General features: G+C 40.8%; 1 protein-coding gene across 2 annotated transcripts in view; it reads left to right on the forward strand.

Annotated features, from left to right (window-relative positions):
- The window catches only part of LOC149162618 (DNA ligase 4-like), a 387,402-nt gene that overhangs the window by 45,932 nt on the left and 328,555 nt on the right, over positions 1-12,915 (forward strand). The gene's annotated exons all lie outside the window — the stretch shown is intronic.

The following is a 12,915-nucleotide window of genomic DNA, read 5'->3' on the forward strand; positions in this document are numbered from 1 at the left end:
TGATTGTGATTTTTTAGTGAATGTGGTGCTAGACAGTATGTGCACATGTGTGCATACATTATTGTAATGGGCAGCGACTGACATTTATATATGTACATTGAAAACTCATATAATGTTGCAGCATTTATATATGTACATTGTTTAAGGGGGTTGAGCCTGTCTACAAATCATTTGTTTCACAGGATTATAGTTTTTTAAAGACTTGGAGATGCTGATGAAAGGATTTAAAATCATCAGCCTTTTGATTTGAATGCCTATGCACAATCTTGTTCATTCAAAGCAGTTGTAATATTGCACAGTTTTTTTTTTTATCATTTGAATGATAATGCTGCTTTGAAAAGTTAAAGCATTAAAGTGATATTGAAGTGAGGAAAGTTTTTTTATCAGCAGAGATATTTTTTTTACAGAATGCATTCAATCATTTCTATGGTAGGAATAGTTCTCACTGGCAAGGAGAACTATTCTGAATGGTCTCGGATGGTAAAACACACCCTCATCTACAATGAGTTGTGGAAAGGAGTGTGTGTCGGAGAAGAAGACAAAGACCCAGTGCAGCCTACATCAAACAAAGAACTCGCCATTTGGGAAAACAAGAACAACAAAGCCTATGCATTGATCGCAGCATCTGTAAATGAGGAAGTAAGTCGTCATATTTCATCCTATTCCACTGCCTTTGAAGCTTTACAAAAGCTGAAAGAACTCTATGATACACATTCTGCACTTGAAGTTGTTCAGCTCATGATTAAACTCTTCACTCTTGAACTGAAAAATAATGATCCTCTTGCTCTTGCATCTGAAATAAAGTCTATAATGCATGATATTAAATCCACTAAGGTTGAGCTGGATATCTCTCTTATTGCCTTTCTCAAAACACTCTATCCTACCTACTCCAATTATCTTGAGTCTTTACAAGCAAATGGAAATCTTAAAGATATAACCTTTGACTCTCTTGTGAAAAAGTTTGCTGAAAGAGAGAAAGCCTTTGGAAAGAAAACAGTCCCTGAATCTTCTGAAGAGACTGCTTGCCTTGCTCACAAAGAAAAGCATCTTGCTCAAGATTCTACAAGAGGAAGAGGTGGACGAAGAGGAAGAGGAAGATACTTCAGAGGCAGGGGGGGCAGACATCCTCAAGCAGAAAAGGCAGATCTGCATTGCATTCGCTGCAAACGAAATGGATCACATGATGCTTCTACATGCAAGCTACCATGGGACAAGATTGAGCAGAGAAGAAATCAGCAGAAAGGTAAAACTAATGACACAGACAAAGGTAAAGCACCTGAATCCGCTCACTATATTGAGGCACAATGTAACATTGGAGTAATGAAGACTTGTTTAATGCTTCACTTGCTTCTTCGAAAAATGACTGGTTGCTTGATTCAGGAGCAACCTGTCATATGACTCATAGGAAAGATTTCTTTGAAGATTTCACTGACAATGTTGATGGAGCAGTATACTTTGCAGATCAGTCAAAAATCAAGCCATCAGGGCTTGGCACAATGAGGCTTAAACTGCCTGGTCTTCCAGACTTTCTTCTGGATCATGTTCTATATCTCCCACAGCTCAAGAGAAACTTGCTGTCCCTGGTCCACATCCGCCAGCAAGGTCACTCCATTCATATGTTTGATGGAAAGCTTGAGGTAAGAAAGGCATTTGACCATTCACTTGTCATGAGGGGTATAGAAGAAGAAAGACCTCTTAAACTGCAAGGAACCTCTGCTCATGCACAACATTTTTCATATATTTCTCATCATGAAGAAGGTACACTTCCATCAAGTTTACTATGGCATGCTAGATTTGGACATTTAAACTATGATAGTCTCCGCTTGTTGAAGAAAAATGGTGTTGCTGGTTTGCCTACAATTCCTAGAAAACATAAACAATGTGATGCTTGCATTCTAGGAAAGCATAGCAAACAGTCTTTTCATGATTCACATTCAAGAGCACATAGGAAGCTTGAACTTATTCATTCAGATTTATGTGGTCCAATGCCTCTTCCTTCTGCAAATGGAAATAAATATATCATGACATTTATTGATGATTACACCAGAATGTGTTGGGTTTATTTTTTGAAGAACAAATCTGATGCTTTTCAAACATTCAAGAATTTTCATAAATGGATTGAAAATGATGCACAATCTCATATTGGGTCTATTCGCACTGATAATGGAAAAGAATATACATCAAATGAATTTGAACACTATCTTCGCCAACATGGGATTAAACATCAACAACTGTGCCTTATAATCCTCAACAGAATGGTGTAGCTGAAAGAATGAACAGAACAATTTTGAATATGGTACGATCCATGCTTTTCTTCAAAAATGTAAAGACAATGTTTTGGGCTGATGCCATAGTTGCAGGAATCGCCCCCCCCGGATCCTAAGCCGGAATCGCGTCCCGTACGGAAGCGTTCCGGAACCTCCAGGCGAAGCGCGATTCCGGTTTTTCTGAAGCGCGATTCCTAATTTTTGAAACGATTCCTGGAAATTGGGTTCGGAAGTCCACTGAACTTTCTCTTAATAATAATCACAGGCCGATTGTATTGGATAATACAGTCGCATGGCTGAATCCCACAAATCCTCAGCCCACAGAAACGTCTTCCGCCCACTGTAATACAAGGGTGGAAATTTATCAAAACGCCAGTGAGTCTGCACGATGTCTGCATGTCTGCTGCTGTAGAGACCAATTCATTCTTTCAGGAAAATTGATGGATTATTATTGATAATATGAATAATAATCCGTGTTTAATATCAATCCAATTGTAGATCGACAGTGGTAGCCATAATATATGTTGTCGCGTGAAAAAAGCAGAAAAATTTCTCGTGATAGACCCCTCCCAGTTTCCGCCGTTCGGCGCCTGCGTTCACAATTGGTATATTGATAACTGAAAACTAATTTATGAATCTCCATTTAATTTAATTGAGTTGAATATAGTTGGTTCCAAATATCTATCATAATTGATTCGAAACCTTAAAAAAAAAAATGTAATTAATCCAAAAAAACAATCTTAAAAAAGGAATTCTATAGCTTAGGTAAACATTTGTCATTAATTGTCATTAAGCTGCCCGAATTCTCTCACATGATTCCGATAGTCCATGGCCACGTGCATTCAGCGTATCAAATAATTTTGATGTTGGTAACATTCATGCTCTACCTACCTGCCTATCATGGAAAGATTAGAGTCAAAATAATAACGGTCGCCATGAAAATGTCCTTCAATCTTTGAGCAACCTATCATGCATTTCCAGCTTGCAATATTTATTACGAAATTCATGATAAGTTCATCGTACTTAGCTAAGTTCATGATATGTTTTATAATATGCTTAAATGTTTTATGTTTTATAATATGCTTAAAAATTTGATGTATGTTTGTAATAGCTAGAATATAGATGATTGTTGTACATACTAGTAACTACAATGGAATCATGGATGCCATATCTATCTTGATTTATGCAAAAATATGCATGTTTTCATGTCTTCTACAATTAATTTGGTATTTGGGATGTTTGTTTTGAGTATAAATGCAAAAAAATATAAAAAAATATATATATATAGCAGACGTTTCCGCGGATGCTTCGCTTCCTAGATTTTTGGAAAATGACGCTTCCGCGCTCCCGCTTCCGCTTCCGCGCTCCCGCTTCGTGCAACATTGGCTGATGCTGTTCTATGTGCTGCATATATAAAGAATAGATGTCCATCTAGTGCTATAAGAAACAAGACTCCTTATGAATTATGGTATGGACATGTTCCTTCGGTAAAACATCTCAGGATTTTTGGTTCCACCTGTTATGCTTTAATACCAAAGGTACATAGAAACAAACTTGGTGCTAGAAGTCGTAAGTGTATCTTCCTGGGGTATTCAAACACATCTAAAGCATACCGCCTCTATGATGAAGTAAATAAAAAGTTTGTTTTATCTAGAGATGTCATTTTTCTTGAATCATCCAAATCTGACAGTGTTGTTGAGCGGCAACTTGATCGCTTGGATAGATTCACAAAACCGAAATCATTCCAAGAGTTTGATAATCAGATTCCACATCTTGAAGGGGGGATTCCTATACTAGATCAACATGTGGAATCTCCTTCTGAAGAACAATCTCCCCTGCATGACACTCCAACAACGGATGATGCTTTAAGTGATGTAATTGATAGAATTGGGAGACTTAATCTTGATTCAGTCCCAACTCAATCAACAGAACAGCCTGGACCATCTCAGAAAGGTCCCCCAAAGTGGCTGACAAAGACACTTGAAAGTGTTCATCCTGATGAAATTGGAAAAACAGGAACCAGAAATACAAACCGACATGATGGAGGTGATGTAGATAACTCTAATTCACCTGTTGATATGGATGTTACTTATGATTGTGAATTGAACTTGTCTATAGATTTTGAACCAACTTCCTTCAAAGAAGCTGCTTCTCATGATGAATGGAAAGAAGTGATGCAGAAGGAGTATGATGCCCTCATAAAGAATGACACTTGGAAGCTGGTTGATCCTCCATTTGGAACCAAACCAATTGGCTGCAAGTGGGTCTACAAGAACAAGTACAAAGCTGATGGCTAAAGGTTTTGCACAGAAGGAAGGGGTCGATTACGAGGAAACTTTTGCTCCCACAGCAAAATGGGTCACCATCCGGACACTCTTTGCACTAGCTGCTCAGAACGGTTGGAAAGTCCATCAAATGGATGTAAAAACTGCATTCTTGAATGGAGATCTAAAAGAGAATGTTTTTATGTCCCAGCCTGAAGGATTTGCTGTGAAAGGACATGAACACAAAGTATGCAAACTTGTGAAGTCCTTGTATGGCCTCAAACAAGCACCATGAGCCTGGTATGAAAAACTAACTGAGCATCTTCTGAAACTCAACTTCAAACATTTTGATCTTGATGATGCAACTTTATTTGTCAAGAAAGTTGGCAAAACAGTTGTATATCTTGTGGTATATGTAGATGATCTTTTAATGACAGGGAACAATGAAAGCTATATTGCATCCATAAAGAAAGAATTAGGAATTTTTTTTGAAATGACTGATTTGGGCTATGTTCATTACTATCTTGGCATTGAAGTAACCCAACATCCAAAGTCCATATTTCTTTCTCAAAAGAAATACATTGGAGATTTGTTAAACAGATTTGGCATGACAGAATGCAATCCCCTTTGTACTCCAATGGAACAAAACTTGAAGCTCACATCTATTGAAGGAAAGGAATTTGAGGATGCAACAAAGTATAGACAGCTTGTAGGAAGTCTCATCTACCTCACTACTACCAGACCAGACATTTCATTTGCTGTTGGAATCCTCTCCAGGTTCATGCAAAAGCCTTGTGAGGGACATTGGTCTGCTGCAAAAAGAGTTCTAAGGTACTTGAAGGGAACTCAAGACCTTGGAATCAAGTATACACAGGTGGACGACTTCAACTTGATTGGATACTCTGATTCAGACTTCGATGGAGACAAAGAAACTGGGCTATCTACTTCAGGATATGCTATGAGTCTTGGATCAGGAGCTGTCTCCTGGAGATCACGCAAACAATCAGTACCAGCAGATTCCACAACAGAAGCAGAATATGTGGCAGGAGCTGAAGCAACGAAAGAAATTGTGTGGCTCAGGAAAATTCTTGAAGATTTGCAAGTAAAACAAATACAATCAACTCCACTCATGATTGATAACACATCTGCAATAAAGTTGGCCAAGAACCCAAAGTTCCATGATCGTACTAAGCACATCAATACTAAATATCATCTGATCCGACATCATGTTGAGGCCAAAACAATCCATCTCCGTCATTGTTCCACAAACGAGCAAATTGCAGACATCTTCACCAAAACGCTTGGAAGAGAAAATCTTGAAAGATTTAGAACGATGCTTGGACTCACCAACATCCCTTCAGATTAAGGGGGGGAATGTTGACACCTAATCCGAAACGGATGGGTGAACTGGACAGTCATCTAGAAGATGAACTGATTCGTTTTATTTTTGTATATAAACATGAGTTAGTTAATGAATAAGATCATCAGTTCTTTCTTGCGCTCATTGATTCTGGAGTTACCCTGGCCTGACACTTTCCATGATTCTCTTCACATATGGGCATGTGGCTTTTTCATGTAACTGATTACATGAGCTACAAAAAGGGGGAATCTAATCTACCATTTTGGTGGATTCCAATGGATTTGGAGGCCTATTTTCCTGTTGAGGGCCTTTATTCTTTTGCCATCTATCATTTGGCCTAGGTTGGAATCTTTGCAGTTGTGATCTCTCCATGGCCACCAACCTATTTTGCATGGCTTGCATTTCTTTAATGTGATTTGCTTCCATGCCCTTGATGAGTTGAGTTAATTCTTTAATAGGATCATGTGTAGTCTCTTCCTTGGCCTTGCCTTTGGAATCATTTGACATTGATGGCCCTCTATTGAAACCAAAAATTTCAGATTTTCCTGATTGCTTTCTAGCCCTTTCTATCTTCAAGGCTTCAGATTGATTTACACTTAGATTCGTAGGCTCCTTCCTCCTCAACTCATAGGCAGTGTCAACCCCAAAAGCATCTAGATATGAGCATAAAAGAAATTCATCAGGAGGTTTAACAGTAGCAGGCATTCTTTTTACTAATTAATTGAATCTCGTATTAAACTCCTCCATGGTTTCATTCTCATTTTTCTTAATGTTGCTAATGGCATTGATCAAATGCCTATTTTCATTCTCTTCAAACTTATCTAAAAATGCAGTTAGAATGGCTTGTAAAGAGTTATATGAGTTAGCAGGTTGCTCAGTGAGCCAGTCAAGAGCATCCTCTTCTAAAGATAAAACAAAAAGCCTCATCTTCACTGATTTGAAAATGGGGCACTTAGGTTTCTTGTCTAACTTACAAGAACCTCTCCCACTTCCAAAGCTTATTTATTCCCAAGTCTTATTGATTAACCAATGCGGAATTGATAATATGTGCTTGAAGATAAGGTGTATGTTGGTATTTATTTTAAACTGTTTATGTACTTTAAAATCTGTTGTTTATGCTGATATAACACATACATATAACAGTAAACAATGCAGTGGTAAAAACAAACACATAAAACAACAATCTAATGAGGAGTTCACCCAAAACTCTTGGGCTACATCTCCTTGAGCTCTAGTCAACTCGACTAAGCTCTCTGGGATTATGGCAGTAATCTTTTTACAAGCTCTCTGGCTTAACTCCACGGTTTACACAGAAACAATGGGTTTAGAATGCCATTTGGTCCCCAGCTCTGAAGCTCTCGGTCTTTTAGCTCTTGGCTCTGGCTCTGGCTCTTGGCTCTGCGCATTCGGCTCTAGCTTCTTTGGCTCTCTGTTAGTTTACAACCCTCTGACTTTCCACTTGAACTTCAAGTGACTCCCTTAGCTGCGTGCGCTTCCGCTTTTCCTTTCTGCGCTGCTTGTTTTGCTGCTGCCTTTTTGTGTTGCTCTCTTACGCCTTAGCTTCCTGCTTTGGCTTCATTTTCTGCTTATGATCGTTTTTAGCAACAACTCCAACAACAACTGCCAACTGCTGCCAACAACCCTTGCGATTCAGCTCTCAGGCTTTCTTTGAGGCATTTCTGGCTTTTCGACTGCTTCAAGCGTTCCTCTGTCAACCGTGATCATGAGGAATCATTTCTCTTCCCGACTTGGCCTCTTCGCACTTCCAAATGCATCCCTGTTGCAGAAACACCCGCCTGCAGTGTGGCACAAGGAATGATGGCTGTTTTCCCATGGAAAATGAATCGGCAGCCTCCTTTCAAGCGAAAATCCACGAAATATTGCGTTTCGGGCTTGAAATGGAAATACACAGGAAAAGCACTATCGGGTGTGAAATCCAGACGTGAAAGTCCATTAAATCGCCCCTAAAATCCCTATCGGGTCCGCCTTCCATCACATATCGCAATCGCTTTGGCAGCATGGCCAATGGCCAAAAATCCATTAAACGGGAAATACAAAGGAAAATCTGAATTCTGGATTTGAAATTTTATGAAATCGGGCTTTTAAACCCCATCAGGTCCGGTCCTGATCGCAATCGCAAGTCGCAACGGCCTGGGGGCTTCCCCTTTGGGTGTGCCGATCGCTGATCCACTGATCGACCGATCGCAATCGCAAATCACAAGTCGCACGGCCTGGGGGTCCTTTCCTTTGGTATCGCCGACGCCGATCTGCCGATATCGGCGATCGCAGTCGCAAGTCGCACGGCCCGGGGGTCCTTCCCTTTTGGGATTGCCGACAGCGATCTGCCAATATCACAATCGCACTATCGCATCGGCCCGGGGCCTTTGCCTTATGGGTGCATATGCTTGCCTCCGACTCGATCCGCCCCTTCGATCATCGGAGATTGCTGATCGGGGGTCCCTTCCGCTCGACCTTAAGTCCTCCTCTTTGCCTTATGCGATGCGATTTCCTCAAATAGCCTTTTAGGCCATTTTTAATGGAATTTGCCCCTTTTTCAAAGGATAAAGGGAAACTTCTTCCTGCGATAACTTCTTCATCTGAAGTTCGTTTTCGCCCATTCAAGTTGCGTTGGATTCAGAATGAAGAGATCTCTGCAATGAGACTATTTCTGAGAGCAGCCTGCGACTTTCATTTTCCTCTGATTTACAAAGGATTTGTGCCATTTGGCACCTTTTACCTCTTATGTGAAGTCTTTTAGACTTAGAGGTTTATTCAAGATCCATTTTTGGATCACGCCTTCCCACTAAAGAACTTTTGGTCTCCAAAAGATTGATATACTGATCTGAACAGTAAATGAGAGTAACAACACCCTCTTCTTTCAGCCTCCACACTCTTGCCTTTGCATAGTGCCTCTGAACCAAAGCCTTTGACCACTTTCCTTCCTGGATATGCTAGTCCTCCTGGGAAGAACTGTCTTCCTCCTTGCCTTCCTGCAGAACTCCTGCTGAAATGGACATAGAAGGTAGTTTGAACTTCTTTGCCTTGATCATTGATCCAAGGTGGCTCAAACCAATGTGGAGTTACATCTGCTCCACAAAACTTTCATTTGTACCTGTTTGACAAGCTGTCAACAACAACTCTTAACAACAACAGAATACAGACAACAACTGGATGGCATAAACTCTTGCTTCAACAAAAGAAATAGATTTTTACATCTTGTGAACACCTCCATGTCTTACATCTGCATACAAATGATGGACTAGATAACAAGCCCACAAAACATGCCTTTAAAAACAAATGACCCTTCAAGCCAAGCATGTGGAAAAAGACCATTAGGACTCTTTTTCAAAAGATAAAACACTTCATCATTATCTCCATCTTTGGAGACCAAGTTAACTTCTTCCAAGTCAACATTGCATGCATGTTACAGCAATCAACCCTGCAAGTTAATTACACATACATGTTCAAAAACAAGGAAATCATCAGCATCCCTGTGTTCATGCATATCAAGCTTATGCATGCATTTCATCCTTCAACTTTCACTTAAGCACACCGTACTTTCGAAGCTGAAATGAAATATAATGTTGCAGCAACAAAGTGAGTCTCCTACTCAACCTTTTTCCATTCACCATCTTGGTAAAGTCCTGCAACTTGCATCTCATCAACAAAGAAATGCAAATAGATGCATCAATAGACATGCAACCTTAATTGGAAAAGAACTCTAACCATTTCTTACCAATCCAGTTCAAAGGTCTTTCCTTTGTTTGCACATCAGCATCAACATGTGAATCATCCTGAGACACATCATCCATGGAATCTTCCTTTCCATTTCTGCCATCTTCTCTTTCCACTTTCTTTAGCTTTTGTGGAAGCATTGCTGGATTCAAAGTCCAACATCTTTCAGCAAGATGCCCTTGCTTATGGCAGTAAGTGCAACACATGTGCATCCTCTTGACAACATGATTTGCCTTGTCCACTGGACTTTTGACTTTTTGCTTCTTTTCCTTCAAAAGTTTCCTGTATGTGGCCATTCTCATCTAACATCTAGAAACATGATGGTTATCCAAACCACAAAATGAACATGCAATTCTTTTCCCATATCTATGTGGAAATTTATCATGCTTTGCAAAATCAAAAGGAATGTGTTTAGAACCAGATTTATACCTGCCTCTTTCACCTTTATTGCCTTCATGAGGAGGTGAAGCAAATGAAGAAGTGGCTCCCTGTGGAACACCATCAATCCTTCGAGGCTGTTAGAGTTTTCACAACTCTCTGGTTCAAGTGTGTGCTTCTAAACCCCTGCATCCTACAAATGATGTTTCAAGCTATTGCATTCCTCCTAAATACAACCTTCACACTCTTGAAGACCTGCAATGCAACTCCTTCTTGGAGCTGTTTTAATGGTCTTCATGGCAGCTTTGGAACTTTCTCCATAAGCTTGTCCATAGCCGAGACCCAAATACTTAGGCCTTTCTTCAACCATTATTGGTTCAACAATACCTTGTGCATGCTTTTCCTAAGCCCTTTCCTTCATAGCCCATCTTGGACATTAGCTTGGAACCTATGCCTCTAGTATGATTTTCAAAAGAACCAATATAAACATTCTTAGAAGAATTTGAAGACAAACTGGAATGGCTTACCTCTTCTTCAAGCTGATACTTGACCAAGGCTTCTTTGGCAACAAAGAGCTGTGACTCCAACTCATGCATTCTCTTCAGGTTCATGTTTGCGATATGAAGTTGCCTCTCCATTTCCTGCAGTCTGTCAGAAAGCAACTGCTTCTCTTCCTTCATGGGATTCCACTGCTCTCTAAGTATGCTGCTCTTCCTTCCATCCTCATACATTCCTCTCACCTTGTCCATCATGATGAACAAGTCTTGCTTCAAGTCTCGATCATAGAGTCTTGTGATGAAGGAGGAATTTGAGGATTCACTTGTAGAAGTTGTCATTATACCAATGAACAAAAGAACTTCAAACAAGATTAATATAGTGTTTTATTAAGCAACCTTTTGCAACAAACCTCTTGTGCTTCAAGGATTGCTTTGAGGTCCTTTGGAATAAAAGAATGCCTTGAACCTTTTTTCCTTCTTGTCCTTCCTGGATTGAGCTATCAACAACTATCCCTTCACCTCTGCAAACACAAGCAATAGTCAGTCTGGAACAAGCAGACCATCAATCCTTGACTGACCAAACACCTTTCAAACAAGCAATCTTTGCTTTGTCAATAAAGCATTCTAATATAACCTCCTTTGAAGGTGGGTTTAATCAAACTTAGGCTCTGATACCACCTGATCTGAAAATGGGGCACTTAGGTTTCTTGTCTAACTTACAAGAACCTCTCCCACTTCCAAAGCTTATTTATTCCCAAGTCTTATTGATTAACCAATGCGGAATTGATAATATGTGTTTGAAGATAAGGTGTATGTTGGTATTTATTTTAAACTGTTTATGTACTTTAAAATCTATTGTTTATGCTGATATAACACATACATATAACAGTAAACAATGCAACAGTAAAAACAAACACATAAAACAACAATTTAATGAGGAGTTCACCCAAAACTCTTGGGCTACATCTCCTTGAGCTCTAGTCAACTCGACTAAGCTCTCTGGGATTATGGAAGCAATCTTTTTATAAGCTCTCTGGGATTATGGCAGCAATCTTTTTACAAGCTCTCTGGCTCAACTCCACGGTTTACACAGAAACAATGGGTTTAGAATGCCATTCGGTCCCCAGCTTTGAAGCTCTCGGCCTTCTGGCTCTTGGCTCTGGCTCTTGGCTTTGCGCATTCAACTCCGGCTTCTTTGGCTCTTTGTTAGTTTATAGCCCTCTGGCTTTCCACTTGAACTCCAAGTGACTCCCTCGGCTGCGTGCGCTTCTGCTTTTGCTTTCTGCGCTGCTTGTTTTGCTGCTGCCTTTTCGTGCTGCTCTCTTACGCCTTAGCTTCCTGCTTTGGCTTCGCTTTCTGCTTATGCTCGGTTTCAGCAACAACTCCAACAACAACTGCCAACTCCTGCCAACACCCCTTGCGATTCAGCTCTCAGGCTTTCTTTGAGGCATTTCTGGCTTTTTGGCTTCCTCAGCCGTTCCTCTGTCAACCGTGATCATGAGGAATCATTCCTCTTCCCGGCTCTGCCTCTTCGCGCTTCAAAACGCATCCCTATTGCAGAAACGCCTGCCTGCAGCGTGGCACAGGGAATGATGGTTGTTTTCCCATGGAAAATGAACTGGCGGCCTCCTTTCAAGTGAAAATCCATGAAATACTGCGTTTCGGGCTTGAAATGGAAATACACAGGAAAAGCACTATTGGGCGTGAAATCCGGACGTGAAAGTCCATTAAATCACCCCTAAAATCCCTATCGGGTCCGCCTTCCATCGCATATCGCAATCGCTTCGGCGGCATGGCCAATGGCCAAAAATCCATTAAACGGGAAATACAAAGGAAAATCCGAATTCCCGGATTTGAAATTTTATGAAATCGGGCTTTTAAACCCCATCGGGTCCGGTCCTAATCGCAATTGCAAGTCGCAACGGCCCGGGGGCTTCCCCTTTGGGTGTGCCGATCGCCAATCTGCTGATCGGCTGATCGCAATTGCAAATCACAAGTCGCATGGCTCGAGGGTCCTTTCTTTTGGTATCGCTGACGCCGATCTGCCGATATTGGCGATCGCAGTCGCAAGTTGCACGGCCCAGGGGTCCTTCCCTTTTGGGATCGCCGACAACGATCCGCTGATATCGCAATCACACTATCGCATCGGCCTGGGGCCTTTGCCTTATGGGTGCATATGCCTGCCTCTGACCCGATCCGTCGATCCGATCATCGGAGATCGCTGATCGGGGGTCCCTTCCGCCCGACCTTAAGTCCTCCTCTTTGCCTTATGCGATGCGATTTCCTCTTTAGGCCATTTTTAATGGAATTTGCCCCTTTTTCAAAGGATAAAGGGAAACTTCTTCCTGCGATAACTTCTTCATCTGAAGTCCGTTTTCGCCCATTCAAGTTGCGTTGGATTCAGAATGAAGAGA

Source organism: Pinus tabuliformis, chromosome 5_2 (assembly GCF_031772625.1).
Source record: "Pinus tabuliformis cultivar Carrire ecotype Pingquan chromosome 5_2, CPIR1, whole genome shotgun sequence".
In the NCBI taxonomy this organism is placed as follows: domain Eukaryota; kingdom Viridiplantae; phylum Streptophyta; class Pinopsida; order Pinales; family Pinaceae; genus Pinus; species Pinus tabuliformis.